The sequence below is a fragment of the Sitophilus oryzae genome, unplaced genomic scaffold (genome assembly GCF_002938485.1).
Source record: "Sitophilus oryzae breed Bouriz unplaced genomic scaffold, Soryzae_2.0 scaffold_1667_pilon_pilon, whole genome shotgun sequence".
Classification (NCBI taxonomy): Eukaryota; Metazoa; Arthropoda; class Insecta; order Coleoptera; family Curculionidae; genus Sitophilus; species Sitophilus oryzae.
In genome coordinates this window covers 345,674-369,826 of record NW_022146355.1, presented here as the reverse complement: position 1 = coordinate 369,826, position 24,153 = coordinate 345,674, and the positions used below count along the sequence as shown (strand labels likewise).

Below are 24,153 nucleotides of genomic sequence, written 5' to 3'. Positions count from 1 at the left end.
GGTAGTTCTTCATCTCCAATATCAGTCGTACCAAAATTCATGGCACGAATGGTTGTCGTCTCGGCGCACTCAGTGATGAGGTGTACTGGTGTTTCACCATCTTCCCCACAGAATCTGCATTCGCCGTTTCTTCTTAGTTTCAATCTACTGAGGTGTTCATTGAGGAGACAGTGTCCTGTTAAAAACCCCGTGACAATCCGAAGATTGTTCTTACTCAGACCCAGGAAGATCTGTGATTTTTCTTGATCATAAGCCCTCAGAAACTTCTTTGAGTGTCCTAGACCATTGCAAGATTTCCATTCCAGGTTGCGGATGGAATCTTCCAAGTTCTTGAGTTCCGCCTTGAGTTGGTTACCACTTGGAAAGCAGAACGGTTCTGGTCCAGTTAGTGGAGTGTTCGCTCCTTTCCTAGCTAGATTATTTGCTTTTTCATTGCCTTCTATCCCTTGGTGAGCAGGCACCCAGTGTAGGAGGACTTTGTTTTCTTTGCCTAATTTATTCAGCTTCTCTATGCATTCTTTGACCAATTTCAAATCGATTGATACTGAGTTGATCGCCTTTAACGCTGCTTGACTATCAGATAAGATGGCTATTTCTTGTTTCCGATAGTTCCTATCTAAGATAAGTTGTACGCATCTCTCGATAGCGTAGATTTCTGCCTGTAGGATACTAGGGTAAGTGCCCATTGGTTCGGAGTAATTAGCTCTCGGCGCAAACACTCCGATCCCTGTTCCCGTATTGGTTTTGGAAGCATCAGTATACCAAGTTATGGTATGGTCTTTTAACTGCTGGGCAAGCGTTTCGCTCTTCCAATCCTTCTTATTGCTCAATACTACATTGACATGTTTGTCAAAGTTGTACGTTCTTGGCATATCGTCCATTGGGAGTTGCAGAAGTGGTATTTCCTTTTGAGGGTGTTCCAAGCCCCTGATCTGACAATTCTCCCAGTACTAATTCCGTTAGTGACCATTCTAATCATTGTCGCATTGGCATATCTACCAATGACAATGTGCAGTGGTGTTAGATCTAGAATGACCTCCATTGCTGCTGTTGGACAGGTTCTCATGGCTCCTGTGATGCAAACACATGCTAGTCTCTGGACTTTGCATAGGTTTAGCCTTGCCGTCCGTTGCTCAGTTTTGTGTACCAGGCAACTGCTCCATAAGTAATCATGGGTCTTACTATCATGGTATACATCCAGCGCAAAATGTTAGGGGAGCAGCCCCATCTATTTCCGGCCAGTCTTCTGCATATCATGAGAGCCTTTATGGCTTTGCTGGTAGTGTTCTTAATATGCCTGTTCCACAGGAGTTTACTGTCCAGGGTTATTCCCAGGTATTTAACTTCCTGTGTTGGCAGTATTTCCTTTCCATCTAGTTGGATTCTTTTCAAGTTTTTCAGACTTCGCCTTCTGGTGAATGGCACTATCGCGGTTTTGTCTGAGTTGATACTCAGCCCGACAGTCCTACACCATCTCTCAGTGATACGGAGTCCTCTTTGGATAATATCACACAAGGTGCCTTCATGTTTCCCCCGAGCGATCATGACTATGTCATCTGCATACCCAATGCAGTGTATTCCCGCTAGAGTTAATTCATCTAGTAGTTCATCCACCACCAAGCTCCACAGCAAAGGGGAGGTTACTCCACCTTGTGGAGTTCCTTGCGTTGTTTTAACAGCTACAGTTTTGGTGCCCATCTGAGCCTCTGCTGTTCGTGTTGACAGCATTTCCCAAAACCAGCGAATAATAGTTCTGTTCACCCCTCTTGTTTCTAGAGATCGCCTGACCACCTTATGTGGTATATTGTCAAACGCCCCCGCAATATCCAAGAAGGCACAAATTGCTGTTTCTTTGCTATCCAGACTTGTCTGTATTAGCTCCGTTAATTGGTACAGAGCAGTTTCTGTGGATCTGCCCGTTCTATATGCATGCTGACTATCATGCAGTGGTTTAACCTTTAGATGATTTTCTCCAATATGGTTGTCAACTACTTTCTCCAGCGTTTTTAGTATGAACGATGTGAGACAAATAGGCCTAAATGACTTGGGATTTGTCCAGTCAGTTTTGCCTATTTTGGGTATGAAGATTACTTTTGCTCTTCTCCATGTGGTTGGTATATATCCCATCGCTAGACTGCTTCTTGTAATGCTTAGTAGATGGTGAGTAGGTGCCGTAGTTGCTAGATAGCTGTTCTGTGACTTGTGCGTTGAAGTTCTTCTCAATATCGTAAAACATTTTAACAATTATGGTGTACTCACTTGCAGAAAAAGTAGAAATAATCGAACTTTTTATTTTAAAAATAATGAATGCGAGAATTCGCGAAATAGTAGCAAAATTTCGCGAAACTGGTTCCGTTATGAATATAAAGAGGCAGAGGGAAAATCCTGCAGTAAATGAAGCTATGGAGGTATTCGTACTGGGCCAAGTTGCCATGGATAGTACGCTGAGTACAAGAAAATTAGCCAATAAGACCGGCGTGAATCGTACAAGTGTCCATAAAGGATATTAAAAAAACACTAAGTTCCATCCGTACAAAATTCAGTCGGCACAACTGTCGGTACTGGGCTGAGGACAACTCCAGGGTTTTTCACGAGGTGCAAACACAAAACCCTCAGAAATTGAACGTGTGGGCTGACCCACAATAGAATTTTCAAAAATACGAAAATTCTATTGTGGGTCAGTTTAACAATATTGAGAAGAACTTCAACGCACAAGTCACAGAACAGCTTTCTAGCAACTACCGCATCTGATCATTCAACCTTGTGGCAAGTGAAAAAATGCGTAAATATCTAGAAATAATAAGAAAAAAACAGCAAATTGGTCGAAGGAATTTATCCTTATCATTTACTCTGATAAATGTTTAAATAAACTTTTCAAATTTCAATCTTTTATATTTCCTCAATGACTTGACCGATTTTCAAAAACGAAGCGGGGAAATATAGAGAATAGAAAGCTCTTTTCATTGCGGCGCTACTTGACCCCCCTTCCCATTTGAAAAAAGTTGGGGGATGACACCCCCGCTTAGTGGGTTGAAGATTTTGCAATCATTTTTGGGGCAAAAGTTGTCCCCCTCAAAAACAAAATTGACGTGTTTTTGGATTTAAAAAAAAAAAAACTCTGGCCGTTATGCCTTGCGGAACGTTTTCGATGGGCCACCCTGTAATGTTTTGGGTAGTATAGAAAGATATATTATTTTTACCGTGTACCGTTCGTATGTTGACTTGAGAATTAGGCCCTATTTGTTTGTTTTTTGTTGTATCTTTTTCTAACTATATGCCTAATATACCAAGGTCTAGGTAGGCTATTTATCGATATAGAGATATTCTATATTTTATTTTGATATATTGATTATTTTAGAGGAATAAACATGAATTTAACCAAATCTTTTCATAAATAATGATATTATTTTCCTTAGGTGCCCGGTGGCGTAGAGGTACAGGCTCTCGTCTACCAATCTCAAAGTTGTGGGTTCGAATCCTACACCCGGCATTTCATCAGCCGACAATTTTTATTAAAATAAAAATAGTTTGGGTACCTAGGTCGACTCAGCCTTAAATGAGTACTTGGGATTCACAATCCTGAGGTAATAATAGGCGGTTGAAGCGTAGTTTACCACATTACCTTCCTTGTATACAGAACGGCTCTAGCATGGCAAGCTGTACCTTGCTACTCCCAAGGCGTTAAACGCTATATACGGGAGCTATTATTATTATTATTTTCCTAAACTGTTCGAAATTTTAATACGCCTAAATTAGAGCAAAGCGAATCTCTATAAGACAATTCGCCATATTGCATCCAAAATAAACAACCTTAATACGGCGTAATAGTCCATTTCTGTAATCTGCCTTTCCCATCTTAAAGCCTATTTAACAGTAATATTCGCTTTAAGCCCCACGACGCCCGGCTCCACATTAAAATAACTTATTCAGCACTTACCGTAAAGTAAGCGAGGTTAAAGATAAGCATTAGAATACAGCACTTTAATACTGAATGCCTCTCCAGTCGGTCATCATCGAAAACGTATAATAACGCTGCGCAATACAGAAAGTCTATTCTCGACTAACTTACTCGTTCAACTTTGCGCTGTGCTATTCCGCAGTGTAAATTATATTTTAGCGTAATATCTTTTTTTATTCCTTTTATTTCTCTCTATCTTGGAAGTGTAAAAAGTAGACGTAGCCAGGGCTATATTAAAATATTATATTCCTAACGGTAAACTTAGTTATTTCTTTTCATATTCAATGCTCTAGTTGGCTGACGCCGATGTCGTAATGTAGATTAGAGTTCTTTTGTGAGACTGAGTTGAATAGGGAATTCTGGGATATTTATTTTTATGCTTTTCCTCAAATATACCTAAACGGCATAATATATAGTAATATTCTTTTCTCTCTGAATGTTTTAAGTATTTTATAAGTTAAAGTTTCTCTCTTTCCTTGCGTGCCCTCTCTTTTGTGGAAGTTGGCGATCGCATTGGCAAATTCTTGGCGAGTTATTTAGAAGTAAGGTGAGTCCAATTTCTGATGTTTCTCAACCGATATAGTTACTTCTTGCCGAGACCTCTTTAACTATTAATTGTCTTCTAGGTCTCTTAATTCCTCGGGGGACTCTTCAACTTAGGTTAATCAACTTAATTATTAAGTATGTCATATACCTATTTTTATTAGTTTGCGATTTATTCCAATTTTTTCTATTTTTACCCATATTTTTAATACAATTACTGCGCTATATCATCATAGTTGCCATGACGAAAAGTAATCTTTATCACAATTTCATGTCTGTTAAGCAAGTTAAGAACAAAATTTGAATTTTAGTTTAATTTGTTGTAATAAGTATAAATGGTTGAGATAATAGTTACAGATTTTCTTGAAATTAATTAGTCAATATGACTGATATACACGGGCAAGCCTAGAAAACCACATTTTTTGGTTCAGTACTATATATTATATAGTACTTTGCTAACTACTATAAGAATAGATGTATATTATCTAGAAAACATCTTCAAGTGTGTTAATGGGACGGTTTCGCGGCAGTAGTAATATTGGCTTTGCCAAATGAATTATATAAACCAGAATTACTACGAGAAAAAACTTTACTGTATGTTGAAGAAAATTCCTATATCAGTAGTTTTCAGCAATTAGGTAATCTTGTATTACCCTAATCTGTAGCTATTCGCTCCGTCGAAAAATTCCAAGTGCCATCTTTCATAATATAAAAATACTCCCCTATATATACATATACAAATAAATTCATTACTGCGATTTAGTTTATTTGAGTAAAGTTAATTAATTTTAACTAATACCAACAATTGTAACATATTATGAAGCTACTTGTTAAAGGTAAGTAATAAATAGTTTTGTTTTCTCATGGCAACTATGATTTTATAAGGTAATTGTATTAAAAATATGGGTAAAAGTAGAAAAAATGGGAATAAATGGCAAACTATTAAAAATCGGTATATAACATACTTAATAAAAGTTAAAGAGTTTTGTAAAATCTATCAGAAAAAATTGATAATATATAGGGTGTCCCATTTAAAAAATTTGAGATTTTTTAATTTTAAGTAGTTGAAATTCATAAATATATTTTGAACATCCTGTATTATTTAACTAAAATATATTTACATATATCTTTTTTTTTTCATCTCTATAAAACTCTCCTACCAAATTTTGATACTCCAGCTGCAGAAACAATGGCACCACTGACGATTTTTTAATACACTGCAATTTAATATTTATTTAAATAAATTGAAATATTACAAAAACTACTAATTTTAGGTATATAACATTATATATAAAAAAGTTATAGAATTTTACGCAAAATCTAAAAATAAATTAAAAAAATAGGGTGTTGCATTTAGAACAACATAATATGTTATAGCCGCCACACTTTTTTGGAGCACCTTGTATACTCTATAATAATTTTAAAATGTGTATCTTAACCATCCCTATAACTTTTATATTAAACATTTTTTTGTAAACCTTGAAACAAATGTGATAATGGACTTTACTCTATCGTTGACTCACCCTGTACATTGCTTTAGTTTATGCTAAATTCATTTTGAGACCTAGTTTATTGATGGCTGTATTGAGCTCGTTAATTTGTGTTTGTAGTTCTTTAGGACTGTTGGCAATTAGGACTACGTCATCAGCGAATCTTGCCTAGTAAGCCTAGTTGACAGAAGATTTCTTCTAAAATGTTTTGATATATTTTATTAAAAAACATGCTATTTTTATAAAATAATCAAGTATGTTGAAAAATACGTTTTAATGTGCAAAACACGCAAAATATGCCTTTTTCTAGTTTTATCACGTACTAACAAATTATTCTTTAATAAACTCATCACAAACACATAATATGGTCCAAAATTTTTTAATATAAATGAGTTTTTGTTTGTGATTTTTTTAATTAAAATAACTGTACTACCTGCAACTTTGTTTTTGACTTGAATTTTTGATCTGAGTAATGTTTCTCATTACTCAATAGGGTTTAGTTGTGTCGGAAGCAATTAACGCCATTATCACTGCGTCGTCCGTACAAAATGCATACATTGATCAGCGACATCCCGCTAGTGCGCGCATTTGCATACATAATTTCGGTTTAATCTAAATGCCACTAATTCTAGTAAACCTTTTGTACCGACCGCCGCACATCGTTACCGGTATGTATGTGCGGTTTGGGCTGGTTAAATATTTTACCCGTGTATCATAATGTAGTGGTGTATGAAACTCATTTTGTTTTGATATTAGTTTTTTTTAAAGTAATGCTATTTTTATACCTTTACTAAAAAAATCATATTTTCTTGGGTTGGTTAAATAAATAAATTTAGTTTTCTTTAAAACATCTTCTTGACGTTTTGCCCTTAATTTTGGGGCATCTTCAAAAGTTTTTATTCCCTTGAATTTTTTTTCAGCACTTTGGATGTTCGTGCTATTCGTTCTCGAGATATTTGGAATCGAAATATAAATACCTGTCCTGTAAATAGTTACTAGACTGAAATCATAAATTTCAAATATTTTGGCTCCAAAAGTTCAACAGAAACTGTTTTATCGTCATTTTTTCGAAGAAAAATTTATGATTAATTTAAAAAAAATAAAAAGTTCCCAAATTTATCATTTCAGTCAAATTACTATCTACTCAGCATGTTTATTTTTTATCAATAATGACATGTGTATTGACTGTTCCGATTCTAAATATCTTGAGAGCGGTTACTCGTAGCGATTTTTACAATTTTTTACGTAAAAAATCACGAAAATGTATATTTTTTTACTCAGTAGTTTTTTACAGGTACGGACAAAAAATTATTACTCTTCAATACAGTTAAAACACATGTAGGTGGCGCCCCCTATAAATAGGAGTCGTTTTAACATCACTTCAGAAATTATTTGGAAAAATTCGAAATAAAAATGAAACTTCTACACCCTGTATCTCCGAAACTAAGAATTTTAGGACATACATTTATACGAACTTTTTTACTTATTTTTATCTGCAGAATATGCTGTCGAAGGTTCAGGAATACATTTCGGACCACCGTGTATATGTCTTCCCTTTATGTCACAATGGTGTGGCAATCACTCTGTTTGGCGTTTAGGCTAAATACATTTTTTTAACAGAAAGTTTTTTTCAAAAATTTTAAATATTTTTTTCTCAAAAACAGTTTACAGTACAGGTATAGAGTATTAGATATAGAAATTCGTAAAATTATACAGAGAATTTAAGTAGGTAATAAAAAATAGGGGTCTCTATTTAAAATAAGAACGGTGCTGTCAACTTTCGGTATTTTCGGAAGTGCCGCCATATAGAAAAAAAATCTAGTAACTGTAGTTCTCTAAAAACTTATAATGCACGCTCAGCTTGTGACACCCTGTATACCCTTTTCGTTCCAAAAAAAGTTCGTGCAGTAATAATAACTCGTTAAACCTAATTTTTTATTATCATTGTAAAATTATGTCTCAGGCAATATTAAATTACTTTGTAAGCGGTTTTAATATTATATTTTCCAAACTTTAAAATATAAAAAAGGGATATTACAACGCTGTGTGCAAGTACGCGACGTTTTTCTATTAAAATTAAAATTACTTTGTCGTTGAGCCGAAGTTTACCAGGAAGCAAAAATCCTTTATTTAGTTTTTAGTGGTTAATTAGATAATCGAGTCAAGTTGGAATTTTAAAACAACCAAAGAATAATTAAAAGCGTACTTCCACTTGTTATTCGGCTACTAAATTAATTTTTTAAGTACTCCTTCTAAGTCTACCGAAACTTGGTACAAATATTTGTTTAAGAAATTTTTAAAGTTCGAATTTTTAATTGAAAGGTTAATGAAGTAACGTCATCGAGCTAAGAAAGCACAGGGAATGTCCAAACAAAAAAAAAATTGGAATAAAACAATGTTTATATATAATTATACAGGGTTGTTCGCTGCATGCGATACGAAGTATTGTAGCTAAACGATTAGATTTTTACAAATTGTAAGTTTTGGGTTCGTTGAAAGAGTATTAGAGCTACAATTTAAAAATATTTTTACAAGATACAGAGTGTCCCAAATAAATGAAAAGTATCAAAGTTGTATTTTTTTAAATGGAACACCCTCTATATTACTACATTTTAGTTTCTACTATTAAATTAAAGGTAAATTTGATTAAGGTTTATTACACTTAAACCTTACCGTTTTTGAAATATTTTCAATTTTGTTAAATTGCAGTAAAACTTTTAAGGCTTTATTTTTCCAAGGGTATCAAAGTTTTTAATACTAAATATTTACTAAGTTTATTTATTGATCAGTTATTGTGTTGCATTAATAAAAATAGTACTACCTCATACAGAGTGTCTAAAAAATTATTTTAAATAATTTCTAGATTTAAACGGCAATAACTTGCTTAATTTAAATAGAACGTGCTGTATATTTTAGGAGAATCAGATGCACAATTTAATTGTCATCAAATTGTATTTTAAAAATCTATTTTTTACCTATCTCTTCAAGTTTCCGTAGAAAATGCATTTTCTTGTAATTTAGAACTCATTTATCAATATGCCCATGGAATATTTACATTTTAGATTGTTCTTAAAGTAACAAATGTACAGGCTAGTAATATTATCGTTTTTAGCAAAATGATAATATTACTAGTCCCTTTGTATGGAAAAAGAAAACTATTTAAATCTTTATAAAAGAGTATACGATTAATTAAATATACCACCATTATTTCCGCCCAAATACTAATTAATTACATACTTAATTGTTTTCGTTAATAAATTATTCTAAATAAATGTGGATTTGAATCAGAAATCAATATAATAATAAGTTATGAAAATGAACGTCTCTGTAGTTAAAAATAAGCATTTGTCAAAAAATGAAATATTATCATTAAGGTGTTACTTTTTACCACACTGTCTAATAATACACATATAAAATTAAGTTTTTTAGTATTTGGAGCAATTATTATTAATCAACGCAAACAGTCAATTAATGTAGTTTGAATCATATTAATTGGTCCTCTTTAACAAATATTTAAAAAGTTTTTTTTTATATTTTAATGAAATAAACGAACTATATCGACCATATTAGTATCTGTACTCTTTGAAAATTTGGTACATCTTTAAAAATAATCTAAAATGTCAGTATTCCATGGGTATATTGATAAATGAGTTCTAAATTAGAAGAAAATGCATTTTCTAGGGAAACTTGAAGAGATAGGTAAGAAATGGTATAATACAATTTGATAGACAATTAAATTGTACATCTGATTTTCATAAATAATACAGGGTGTTCCATTTAAATTAAACAAGTTTTTGCCGTTTAAATATAGTAATTATTTAAAATAAATTTTTAGAAACTCTCTATAAGGTAGTAGAATTTTCATTATTGCAACACAATAACTGATCAATAAATCGTCCCATTGCTGCCAAAAGTCACTAACTTACTTTTGAGTATTTCCGAGAAAAATGCGTCTAAGATGAATTGCATTGCGTAAAGATGTTATAGTTAGTAACTATTCTGTATTAAAATAAAACATAAATAGCCAGAAATCGTAGTTAATGACTTTTGCAATCGATTCTCCGCTTCAAAACATAGTTAGTGATTGAATTTGGTTGTTCGAAAAAATGTTAGTTAGTGACTTTTGGCAGCAATAGGACGAAATAAACTTCAGTAAGTATTTAGTATTAAAAACTCTTGGAGAAATGAAGCCTTAAAATTTTTACTGCAATTTCACAAAATTAAAAATATTTCAAAAACGGTAAGGTTTAAGTGTAATAAACCTTGGTCAAATTTATCTTTATTTTAACCGTAGAAACTAAAAATGTAATAATATACAGGGTGTTCCATTTAAAAAAATAAAACTTTGATATTTTTTTATATATTTGGGACACTCTGTATCTTGTAAAAACATTTCTAAATTGTAGCTCTAATAGTCCTTCAACGAATCCAAAATTTACAATTTGTAAAAATCTAATCGTTTACCTACAATACTCCGTGTCGTATGTGATGAACAACCCTGTATATAAGCAGTATTATATTATTGTTTATCAACTCCCTTTAACTTATCCTAGGAGATGAATTGCTTGCTTAAAACGCAAAAGGCACTTACTAGATAACTATATTTATAGAAGTAATCAAGGAGTTGAATTGTTGTAAAATATTTATTTTTAAACTATATTTTTCATTTCTTAAAATACCTACATGTTTACCTTACTTCTTAGATTTAATCGGGAAGTAATATAACTCATAATTGCCAATAATCTAAAAATAAATTCAAGAGATACATTTCTCGTAGGGATGTTATTGCTAGTTCGCATTCTTACTAGATACGTTTCAAACCGAATAGTACAATATATTTCTTTAGAACGAAAAATTTATTTAGCAAATTGGCTTGCTCCTGAAATAAATATTTGTGCCTCTATCCCGAGACTTTAAAAATAGATCAAATAAATAGATATACTGTAAAGCTGAAAGGAAAATGGAACTAGGGATGTTATAGGGCACTTATTTATTTATATTGTTAATCTTAAATTATGTCTAATATCCCAAGTGGCACAAATGTGCTTAAAATGGTTATATAGAGTGTTATATAACAATTCATGATAAATATGTACTATTTTTTAAGTGCTTTATAAACCTTAATACGATAGTTATAAGCACGAAAAAGGCGGAGCAGGTTTATAAAATAATATACTTATTTAGAAGTACGTTAAAAACTCTCCGATAACGCTTACAAAATAATATTGAGTACATTACAAAATATTTATAAAACTGTTTTATAAAAGATTTATAAATATTTTATAAATAACATATTTGTCTCAGTTAAAATATTTTTGTAGCATGCATCTGCATTTTTGTTTTTTAGTTATCAAGAATAAAATTATAATATCGTGTATTTATAGTGACCAAAATAAAACTGATTTTAAAATGGCAAAGTACACATATATTCTATTTAAATGACAGATATGGCTAATTTAAAGAAAGATGTAAATTGTATAAAAATATATCACCTAAAACGCTCCAGAAGTCAAATTTTCCTGCGGAGTAAATTTTACTGATATTATATATCCACATTTGTGGAAATATTTTAAGGCGCTTTTATTTTAATAAGATTTTGCAGTTATAATAAATATTTAATTTTTAGGAAATTACTGCAAAATTACCTGTAAACTGGAAAATCGACATTGTCCAATATCCGATATTATTGGAAACTAATTCGTTTCTTTTAAATACGTTTATTTTGAATTAAATTTCGATTATTTTGTTTTGCAAATTTCGACTCGATAAAATGGCCGACATACAGTCATCCAAATTCAACATAAAATCATGGCGTCGACTAACAAAACATTTTTTTGCTCAGGGAGCAGTTATACAATTAACTTGTTTTACAATAATGCTATACGGAACATATTTGTTTTATTACTTAAAATAATGTCGGGAAAATACAATTAAATTCGTCTTTATATTCCGGTGCTGTCACATTTACAACAATAAAATTATAGACGTGTTTTAAATTCGCTAGTAGGTTCATCAATACTTAAAACATAGGAAGACATTTTAAAAAATTAAAATGTTCATTGATTTTTCTACGGCAAATAATTAGAAAAAAATACATAATTAAACACAAATTTGACTTTTAATTATACCTGCAAACTTTATTTTTATTCTGGCAACATTCGATGACTTTCTTTCCTTCGCCTTTTAGATACGAACGCCCCAGAATAATAACGTAGAAATGGGCCTCACTACTATATAGTCGAACCGGGTTTTAAAATAGCAATATTGTTGCACTTCACGTGTTATCCCGCTATTTCAAAACCTGATTATTTTTTATTCATTTTGCTTATGTTATTTATTTTTTGTTAGCTACACTTAGACACAAATATGTTTAATATCAAAAATAAAATCTTCCAGTTAGAAATACTTGACATTTTAATTTTTAGAGATAAAATCACAAATTTAAAATATATTTTAAGTTAGTGCTATAGTATGTTTATAAGGTTTCCTAAACAACATTTTTGTATTTGGGGAAACACTTTTGTTTTTTAATCGCTTTATAAGAATTTTAATTCGTTTCTTTAACAGTAATTATAAAATTGTTTTCTTAGAGTATCGGTCGCGGTTAAATTATTGCGAAGATCAAATTGTTTTATAAATCAGTCGTAAAAACAGCTATAAAACATGTCGATAATGTTTTAATAAACTAAAATGCATATTTTTATAGCTGTTTTGTAAATATTTTATAATTGTTTTAAATCATATTATAAATCAATTATAAAATATATCTAGCTCAAGCATAAATAGTTGTATAAGATTTGTTATATAAACGGTCCTGAGCATATTAACGAGTATATTTATAAAAATGTTTTATAAATTAGTCGCCAAAACATCTATATAACAAAATAATAAAACACATTTGTAAACACATGATAAATTTGTGTTCTTTGCGTTTATTATATAACAATTCAGTGTATAAGATCGCTTTAATAAATCGTATATAAAACAATTCACTCTCATAATAACTTATTGTGCTACTTGGGATGGTATACTTTAAAGTATTTGTATTTCTATTAGTTGTATGCTGTTATGTTGGATTTTTGGAATCATTTTTTGCTTTTGTTTTTATTTTCTTTCCAGCTTTGTCATTACATATACAGGGTGAGTCAAATTCGACTTTTTTAAAGGGAAACAACCATCTCTATAGGAGAAATTTATATCGGTATCTGGAGCTCAATTTTTATCAAATATATGTTGGTGAAAATCGCACATCGATATCAGTTACCGTTTCGGAGATACGGGGTGTTTTTCAAAAATGTGCAAAAAAACAATGTGCAAAAACATTTCCAAAGCAAAAAAACCTTTTTACGTAGAATTTAATGGTTTAAGTATAATTTTTTAGAACTAATAATTTCAGAGTTAATTTTCAGATAAATTGATTTTATTATTAGCGACGCTCTGTATATCTTTAATTAAATGAAGAGAACTTAAAATTACCTTTCCAAAAATATAACACACATGATATTTTGTTATAATCCCTTCGAAATACAGAATTTTTAAAAGTTCGCCACTTTTAACTAGTAGGCTTTGGACCCCTTATTGATGATCAGCCCCTAACACGGAACTCGAAAATATATTTTCCAAACACGACGAGTCACCGCCTCAACACGCTGAAATTCATCAATCAGATAACTTTTGCAGCCAATTTCGATAATAATTAATTAGCTAACCAAGATCCCAGCCGTTGGCCATCGAGGCCGCCGGACTTATTGCCTTTGGATTTTTATCTTTACGAAAGAATAAAGGTTGTAATTTTTAAATTAATATAATCTAGTCAAAAATTTGAAGTACTTAGCGGTTATGCGAGGGTATCTTTCACCCCCATTGAGTTAATAAATTCCTCCAGAAATGTCGCGAAAACGATCCCGTCTGGCCATAACAGAAGATGGTCGACTTGTCGAACACCTGTAGCAAAATGTCATGTCTTGGTTTGCAATTAATTTTTATTGTTATTAGATATAGTTTATATGTATGGATGTTATTAAATATAGTTTAAATTGTTATAAAATTATAAAACTCTCATTGCAAATATTATTTTCGTTTTAATTGCTGCTCACAGCTACATTTTTTTTGCATTACAGGTTCAAAGCCTATTTATTCAAAGTGGGCGAATTTTTAAAAACTCTATATCTCGAAGGGGAATCGAGCAAAATATTAAGTATGTTATATTTTTGGATAGGTAATTTTAAATGATTCTCAATGAATTAAAAATATACAGGGTGTCCTATATAAAAAATCAAATTTTCTATTGATAATTCTTAAATTATTAATTTAATAAAAATATACTTAAACCATTAAATTCTACGTAAAAAGGTGCTTTGGAAATGTTTTCATAAAAAATTTTCCATAGCAAAAAAAGTATAAAAATGCACATTTTTGAAAAACACCCCGTAACCCATAAACGGTAACAGATATCGACGTGCGGTTTTCACGATATGTTTTTGATAAAAATTGAGCTTTTATAGAAAAGGGTGTTTCCCTTTAAAAGCGTCCAATTTGACCCACCCTGTATAACGCTAAATAAATTTAATTACTCAGATAACTAAGTTTGCCTAACACAAAACAACGTAAAGCAACGAATTTTGCGAAAAAAGAATGTCGACTTGGATGAAAAACTTTTCTCAGTACGTCGCAACCGTTTGCTGCTCCATTTCGTATTCCACTCTCACTCCGTATCAACGGTAAATATCATTTTATCTTCCGAAAGTCATGTCATACATCAAAATATATTAGTCTCTCTTCCAAAGCATAGGAGGGAGTTTTTCCATCATAAACGTTCCTGTTACTGTACATTGCATCGAATGTATATGTCCCTTTTATGTGTTTGACCGGCTCGGATAGTAGTACTCAATTGTAATATATTGAAAATCGTATTGGCCTTTGACTTCATTAATAATTCCTTTGACAGAGGAACAGAGTACGCTTTGTCGGTTTAGAACATAAAAGTAATATACAGGATGTCCCAGAAATAAGTGCAAGTTTTTAACTGGTAGTATAGTTTATCACCAGAAACACGCCTATGAGGTTTCTTTCGCGAAAAAAAAAAATGAAAATTCGAAATTTTTTGATTTTTTTTTGGATTTTTTTTTAGTTTTTTATTAAAAAACATAATTTCTTGATAATATAGCAACATAGGTGTTAGATTAAATTTACATGAAAGAAAATCCAGAAAAGATCCAGTGGTTCTCAAAATTTTGGCAAAAAATATTTTTTTTTGGAAATTTTCAAAGTAAAATAACTCCGTTATTTGGGACTTATTTGAAAAACGATAAAAAGAAAATATGTATCTATTATCGAGATCTACCACCCCTTAAAATACTTGCACTTATTTCTGGAACACCCTGTATAAGTGAGTAATTGAAAAATGTAAATATTTTTCAATAGCAGTTAATAATAACAGAATGTTATAATTTATGATTAAGATTATTTGTGTATTTCTGTTCAGTTAATGTTAAAATAACTTTTAATATATTTCCACATTGTAGCCCTACTTCTCCGACTTCGTTTGTTACATAACTAGTCAGTTTATGTTGCACTTTTATTATTTTTGAAGTTTTCATTTAGCGAATTTGAGAGTTCTGATTTATTTTATAAAATGTAGTTTAGCTAGTGTTAAGTATAACTGTGTAAGGAATATAACATTATAATATATTTTTTATAATATGACTTTATATCATTTTCATTGTACTAAGTAAGAGATTAAAACTTTTATTTTCATATTTGTGCCTGCTCATATTACTTAAAAAAATAAGTTATAGTAATTTGAAGGTATTTTAAACATAGCATATGTTTCAAGAGAGCCTAAAAAAATAATTAAAGCTGTAATTGCCCTGTTCAATATTATTTGATCTGGCTGTGTTCTCAGCTAAGATTATGTAAAGGAAATTCATATTAAGTCAAACAAATAACAAATAGTTATTTGTTTATTATATTATATATAAAGTATAAATTCAAAAATATAACAAAATATAAACATTTCTTCAAAATTATATTATATAAAAAATATATAATGAAAACTTATGTAAGTTTGTAGGATATTGTCAGCCTGGATGATAGCTGGCTCTCCAAATAGAACCAGGTAGGATCTGATCCAACTCACTTTTATCTACATGGATATGCTGATGGAACAAGTCCAGATGACGTATGCTTGAAAACACGTTGAATGAGGCTTCGGAAATTGCTGACTTTGTAGCAGTACAAGTAAATGGCGTATGTAGGTAGGTATAACAGATATTTGTTTCTAGTAATCTTGGGGAAGCATGCAAGTTTAGAGACTCTAACAACGAACGACAATCTTTTGCGGAATTGCATAATATACAGCGTGGTCCGAACTGTATTCCGGAAACGGCGGCAGCATATTCTGTAGATAAAAATAAGTAAAAATGTATGTCCGAAAATGCTTAGTTTCGGAGTTACAGGGTGTAGAAATTTCATTTTTATTTCGATTTTTTTCCAAATAATTTCTGAAGTAACGATAATATTTTGATAAAAAATTGTGTCTTGGAGTTTTTTGACATGAGAAATTTGATTTTGATGTCGATATTACTACTACTTGTAAAGGTCGCAACCTATATGTATATTTTGTAATTCGTTTGAAGAGTAATAACTTTTTGTCCGTACCTGTATAAAACTACTGAGTAAAAAAATATACATTTACAAAGTTTTTTACGTAAAAAAGGTCTCTTGGTAAAAATCGCTACAAGTAATGTTTCCAACCATTGACATAAATTAAATACGTTGACAAAATAGTTATTAGACTTAAATCATAAATTTGAAATGTTTTTGTGCCAAAAGTTCAATAAAAAGTGTTTTATCATCATTTTTTCCAAGAAAAATGACTAATTTAAAAAAACAAAAAGTTCCCAAATTTATCATTTCAGTGAAATAACTATCTACACAACATGTTTATTTTTTGTCATTAATGACATTTGGATTGACTATTTCCATTCTAAATATATTGAGAAGGGTTGCTCGTAGCGATTTTTACCTAGAGGCATTTTTTTACGTAAAAGATCACAAATTTATATACATATTTTTTTTAACCCAGTAGTTTTATACAGGTACGGACGAAAAGTTATCCCATGCCAAAAATCTCCCAGACACCAATTTACATCTAAATATTGACGTTACCTCAGAAATTATATGGAAAAAATCGAAATAAAAATGAAACTTCTATACCCTGTATCTCCGAAATTAAGCATTTTAGGGCAAACATTTATACGAACTTTTTTACTTATTTATATATCTAGAATATGCTGTTGAAGTTTCCGGAATACACTCTGTATAAGGATATTTAATTTGAAAACCTTACTAGGAGTCTCTTATGGTAACAGGAAATTCCATCTTACCAAAAGATTGGCATGATTACTTCCTCGTAGACAGTAGCTGTCATTAGTCTTAAAAAATAAAAAATAAAATAAAAAAAGGCCCTGAACACGTTAATAAATAGGATTTTGCGCGCGTAAAGAAATTTCACTTCAATAAATACTACAAAAATTTCTGTATTCGTGTATATTTTTCTCATCACTATCTACTACCGGCACCATTTCACCAAAAACAATAAAGATGCGCGAAGGAAGAGATTAAAATAATTAATAGCAAAACTCCTCCGCTCTAAGTGTGCGAACACATTGCAAGCAGGTTTGCCGCTTACTGGTAGTCAGCGCCAATCTGGGCACCTATGCTTGACATCGTTCGCAACTTTGCGTATACGCATCACGTGTATTTTTATAAAGAGGGTATCCCAGAAATAAGTGTCCCCTTTAAAAAGTATTTTAAAGGGTGGTAGATCTCGATAAAAGAAACATATTTTCTCTTTATCGTTTTTCAAATAAGTCCAAAATAATGGAGTTATTTTACTTTGAAAATTTCTAAAAAAAAATTATTTTTTGCCAAAATTTTGAGAATCTTCTTCTTCATGTGACTTCTCCTCATCGGAGGTTGGCGACCATCAATTGGAATTCCTCCCTGTCTTGAGCCAAACTGATAATTGCACTGGCCTCTCCTGTATTAAACCACTGGCGCAAATTCCGCAACCAGGAAAACCGTTTACGCTCGATGCCTCGTCGTCCTTCAATCTTTCCCTCAACGATCAGCTGTAGGAAACTATATTTGTTATTTCAAAAAATATGACCAAAATATGCTGCTTTCCGTCGTTTTATTGTAGACAATAGTTCTTAGTCCTTACACATTCTTTCCAATACTTCGAGATTTGTTTGAGAACCACTGGATCTTTTCTGGATTTTCTTTCTTGTAAATTTAATCTACTACCTATGTTGCCATATTATCAAAAAAATTTTTTTTTTAAATAAAAACTAAAAAAAATTGCAAAAAAATTCCAAAAATATTTTCAAAAAATTCGGAATTTTCAAAAAAAAATTATTTAGAAAAAACCTAATAGGCGTGTTTCTGGGGTTGAACTATACTACCAGTTAAGTTAAAATACTTGCACTTATTTCTGGGACACCCTGTATATGGTTACATAGTAGCGCCGCGCCGCGCAGCCTCGCGCTTATAACCTTGAAAAATTAAAGCGTGTTATCAAATCGGCTAGTTCACAGTGAAAGCAGGCAGGCACCGTCAACCAGCGTTCATCGGCGTTCTCGCTTTTACCGGAACGAAAATTTATTTATTTCTGCTTTTGCACGCGCCGACGGCGCACAGGGGGTATTAACAACTAAAAGTTGGCCAAAATTATGTTTTATGATTTTGTGCTTTTTGCTAGTAATATTAATTATTAATTAGAGGAGAGGTTGCTAATATGGAACCCCATTTTGTTTTTCCTACACAATATTTTTTCCTCTACTCTGAAACCCTTTCCACCGATCAAATAGGGCCATTCTGTGCAAAACCAAGCAATTGGATGAGGATGCTAGAACAAGAAAGTAATTTGTATATTATAGACGATATTTGAGCGAGGATGGGTGTTATAAGGGTAAAGACTATTTCCTTTAAGAATTTATTTAAATCAATGTTTTTTTTAGCAGTGGCAAATATTGGCAAGATTTTTGTACATATTCCAAAGCTGGAGACTTTAAGCATTGAACGGATACTAATTTCCATGCGGAATATTGCCGAATAGTCTTACACCTTATAAAAATGCCACTGATTTTTTAAATATAAAACATTATAAAAAAAATAGAATAGAAGGAAACGTTTCAAAATAAAAATATGGCATAAAACAGGACTTGCCAGCTGGCTCTGTATCCATCATGACAGTTATTATAAACAATTTAAATAAATAGAAATATTCAGAATACACTCAAGATAATTCATACTTATAATTGAAATATATTATTTATTTGATAGTCAACTTACGACTTAAAAAAAAGCTAATAAACGCGCTTACATTTAGTATTTATAAATTTGTGGTCAGTTAAGATAAAAAATGAAAATAAAAATATTTCACTTTTGGCCAGGTTTATAGACCAAATACTCCTATGTGCGGCGTTTGAATATGCTTAGGTTAGTTAATCAGGTAAATTTCCTATTAATTAACTACTTCCGAACCCTGCTCGCATCTCCGAAAAAGCCATATAACAATACACGGCATATACGCAAAGTTACGCATCACGTGTATTGTTATTTGGCTTTTTCGGAGATGCGAGATGTGAGCGATATTTGAAGATGCGAGATAATGCGAGTGGTCAAGAATAGGTCCCCAGAGACGGCGCTGGTTGCCGGAAAGCAGAAACCTGCCTCCACTATGTTCGTACCCTAAGGCACACCACTACACCCTCCCTATTAATAGGTTCGTAAAATTTCATTAGATCGCAACGCCGGCCCTAGTTGTTTAAACAATCGGGTGCCGGAATCCAAACGGAACCGAGATAGCTAGCAGGCCGATGCGCGAGTGTGCCGGCTCGTCTATGTGTGTATATGCCAAACGATTATACCGATGGGAATAAGTGGATTAGGCTTGGGGTTACCTGGGAAGGCCGCTTTATCTGCGGTAATTAATAGATTTAATTAACATTTTTATTGCTCTGAGTACGGGGCAGATGTTGGTGTTATCGCCGACGTGTTGTCTAAGATTATACAATCTTAGATAATATAATGACCGGCCATATATTTCTCGAATGAGGCTAAACATAATTGTTTATTAAGGTAGTTACATTATAGAGCTTAAACCATTAGTTTGCAAGTTGTAGTACAATATACAAGGTGTTGCAATATTCCAGTACAATGAACCAATATGTTTTTTCGAATCAAAATAAGTTACTTAAACAAAATTTAAGGCTATATAAAAGTACTTCGTTTGCATTAGGGGCATTAGATTTTTAAGATAATTTAAGAACCAATATTTCTATTTGAATGAGATTTGGGATGATTATGTTTTGTTAGGTGCCTTAATATTTTACTTAGTTAAAAAATAAAAAGGGTACGACAAGGGTGAAAACTACCCCCGCCCTTATATAAATTCTAGCGGAAATGCTTTGAAACTTTAACGAAGTCCTTCTAGTGTTTGCTACATATTTTTTCTCGACATAGTTTTGCTCGACACCTTGCATAGTTTTTGAGAAAAAAAAAGTTTTTCCTAACTTGATCTACAAAACATATTTCTTGTAACATCAAGCGCTAATATCTAGATAAGATAATAAGATAATAATCTAGAAAGCAAGCTATGTCAATGTCTCAATAATCTTTGGCAATAAACTTCATAGTTTTTATATTTATTATCGTTTGGGCTCATTTATGATAGTGATCCTCTAACGCACAAAGGAGGCACTTTTTTTATAAAATTAAAGTGTTGTGTCCAGATTATTTGTTTCTGATTTTGATGTGTTATTATGATATGTAATTATTCTTCTTCCTTCTTCATACTAGGCGAATCGCCTGTTGGGTTTCGTCGTCTCTACCGGTCAGAATGACAAGTAGTCACTCCATCGTTTTTATGGACGTCCTAAGCTTCTGCAATCTAGCGGTGATTTGTCGCATGCAACTCTCACTATCCTTTTGTTGTCCATTCAGCTGATATGCTAGTTCCATTCTTCCTTTTTGCTGAGTACCCACCATTTACATTTTCCACCTTGCATGCTCTTCTTATGCTTTCATTTGTCTCCTTGTCCAGAAGCGTCTTTCCAGCTATTCTGCGTAGTACTCTTATTTCGGTTGTCTCTAATAGTTGTTTAGCTTTCGCTGTATCAGGTCAAGTTCCTGCAGTGTGTGTCATTATTGGTCGTTGCCTTGTAAATTCTTGCTTTAGTTTAGTGTGTCATTCGGGCATCCTGCTATTCTGGTTGCCTTCGTTGTCCGATGTAATTAATATATTTTACTCTAATGAAGTTGATGTTGATGTCAATCTTAAGCGAAAAAAATTGTAGTAGTTCTATGTGCATGAAAAAGCGGGATACCTTGTAGACACTAGAGTAAAAAGTTAACAAGTGTAAAAGGTTAGACAAAGTTGAGTGGCATATCTTTGTCTTACCAAAAAACTGGAACTTGACATCTTAAGTTCATTTAACTAAAATGAACCCGCATATTTTGTGTTACTAAGAAACAATAATTTTGAAACTTAAAAGATCCCAACGTGCGAAACTTTTAATTACAGAAAGAAGCCGAGGAAATTTAGCACGAAATCTTTGCAAACAACGAAATGACACAAGTTAAGAAAACGACGGCGGGTGGGCTTGATAGGGGAAGAGTGCTTGGAACGAGACAAACGCCCTGTCTCCCCTACAACAATCTTTTGTTTTGTTGCTCGTACGGGGCGACAACTTTCCCGAAAATTTATATACTTAATTCCAGTCGCTTTGTTTTGTTGTTGCATGTAAATTATAAAGTTAACCGCCAGTTAAGTTACGTTAAGCCTGGCTTTGAGCGAAATTTATGGTTAAAGCGAATCGATAGGCCCCGTGGAAAGTTTACAACGTCATAAGCGTCAGTCTAACACTTTATTCCTCGAACAATAAGAGTCTCACTGGCGCCCAGACCGTCGGAGAATGTTGAATGCCGAACGAACGAACGGACGGCTTACGCCAGTCAAACGGTTTAAGCTTTTGCGTCTTAATTAAAATGGCGGTCGTGAACAGCGCGAGAGGTAAAGGTAATTGAAATTTCTGTCTTATTTAAAGTTGTAATTTGCTAAAAAATGACAGAAGAAAATATTTGCCTAATAAGAGCTTATTTTATCTTATTTGTGTACATCCATTTAGGGGATTTAAAGCTGTAGATCACGTCTGTTATCTGGATCTTCTGTCTTATCTTCTCTACACTCTTATAGTCCCTCTTTGACTTCAAGCATACATTATTTCATAAATTTTTATATAATCTGGAGTTGCCTTATTTATCAATTTTTGTTTCATTGTCCAATCCGCACAGGCATATCTAAAATCTTCGAAAATTACTGGGTTTAATGGGAATTCCTTTGTCTGACCAAAATTCTGGAAGTTTGTATCTTAAGTTCATTTAACTAAAATGAACCCTCATATTTTGTGTTACTAAGAAACAATAATTTTAAAACTTAAAAGATCCCAACGTGCGAAACTTTTAATTACAGAAAGAAGCCAGGGAAATTTAGCACGAAATCTTTGCAAACAACGAAATGACACAAGTTAAGAAAACGACGGCGGGTGGGCTTGATAGGGGAAAAGTGCTTAGAACGAGACAGACGCCCTGTCTCCCCTACAACAATCTTTTGTTTTGTTGCTCGTACGGGGCGACAACTTTCTCGAAAATTTATATACTTAATTCCAGTCGCTTTGTTTTGTTGTTGCATGTAAATTATAAAGTTAACCGCCAGTTAAGTTACGTTAAGCCGGGCTTTGAGCGAAATTTATGGTTAAAGCGAATCGATAGGCCCCGTGGAAAGTTTACAACGTCATAAGCGTCAGCCTAACACTTTATTCCTCGAACAATAAGAGTCTCACTGGCGCCCAGACCGTGGGAGAATGTTGAATGCCGAACGAACGAACGGACGGCTTACGCCAGTCAAACGGTTTAAGCTTTTGCGTCTTAATTAAAATGGCGGTCGTGAACAGCGCGAGCGGTAAAGGTAATTAAAACTTCTGTCTTATTTAAAGTTGTAATTTGCTAAAAAATGACAGAAGAAAATCTTTGACTAATAAAAGATTATTTTTCTTCTTTTTTCCCATCTAACTACATCTTGCAACTTGTGCGTTGATCTTATTTCGCCAAGTGTCTTTCCAAAGTTGGTTCTTAGAGCTTTCATCTCTGCCTTTCTTATTTTTTTCTATTTTACCGATTATGTACAGTGTGTCCCATTTTGGTTGAAATCATACTGTATCTCCGTTATTAGTGAAAATAGAAGGATGCGGTTTGGAAAACCTGTGCCACTTTTTTGTCAAACGGAAGATGCCGTAAACAAAATTTTCATAGCCTTCTTCTTTTCTGAGCTACAGGGTCTTTTTGAAAATGTTACAATTTGGAACACTCCTGTATCTCTGGAATTGTTAAAGCTATCGAGAAGGTGAAAACTGTTTATTGTAGAACTTTTTACGTAGAATACAGTAGCGTAGTCTGTTTTTCTACGAAAAAATAATTTTAAAGATATAAACTAAAATTATGTTTTCTTAAATGGAAAACTCTGTATATTTATAAATTATACAATCTGGCTTGCCATAAGCTTCTCAAAAATATATATATCACTCTATATTTATTTTCACTATTTACTGCAATATTTAAAAGTTTTATTAAAAGGTCATATTTATTAGTAGGCCATGATTGATAACAAAAGAAACTGAAGAATTATTAAAAGTATACTGCTACCTCTGTCTTGTTTTATTTTAGGAGCCACTAATAAATTCTTGATATATCAGGGAAACTTAACTCTCTACCATTATTTGTAAATCTTAGAAGCTATTGTACCGGAAATTTTAGATATTCCTTTTGCTAATTTACGTGAAATATATAATATATAGTTTCAGCAAGATGGAGCGCTTTGAAAATATTAGAATTTTGTTAAATTATTATTATTAATCAATAATAACAGTTAAAATATATCAATCTCAAATAAAATTTTAATGTGTATGAGATTATTTTAGTAAATACCATTTTGTCTACTAATAAGAAAATGATATATTTTAAATATTGCAGTAAATAGTGAAAATAAATATAGAGGATATATATTTTTAAGAAGCCCATAGCAAGACAGATCATATATGA

The 24,153-nt window shown here is 32.1% G+C and overlaps 1 protein-coding gene across 1 annotated transcript in view; it reads right to left on the bottom strand.

The window, feature by feature from the left end:
- The window catches only part of LOC115880953 (putative inorganic phosphate cotransporter), a 119,514-nt gene that overhangs the window by 67,225 nt on the left and 28,136 nt on the right, over positions 1-24,153 (bottom strand). The gene's annotated exons all lie outside the window — the stretch shown is intronic.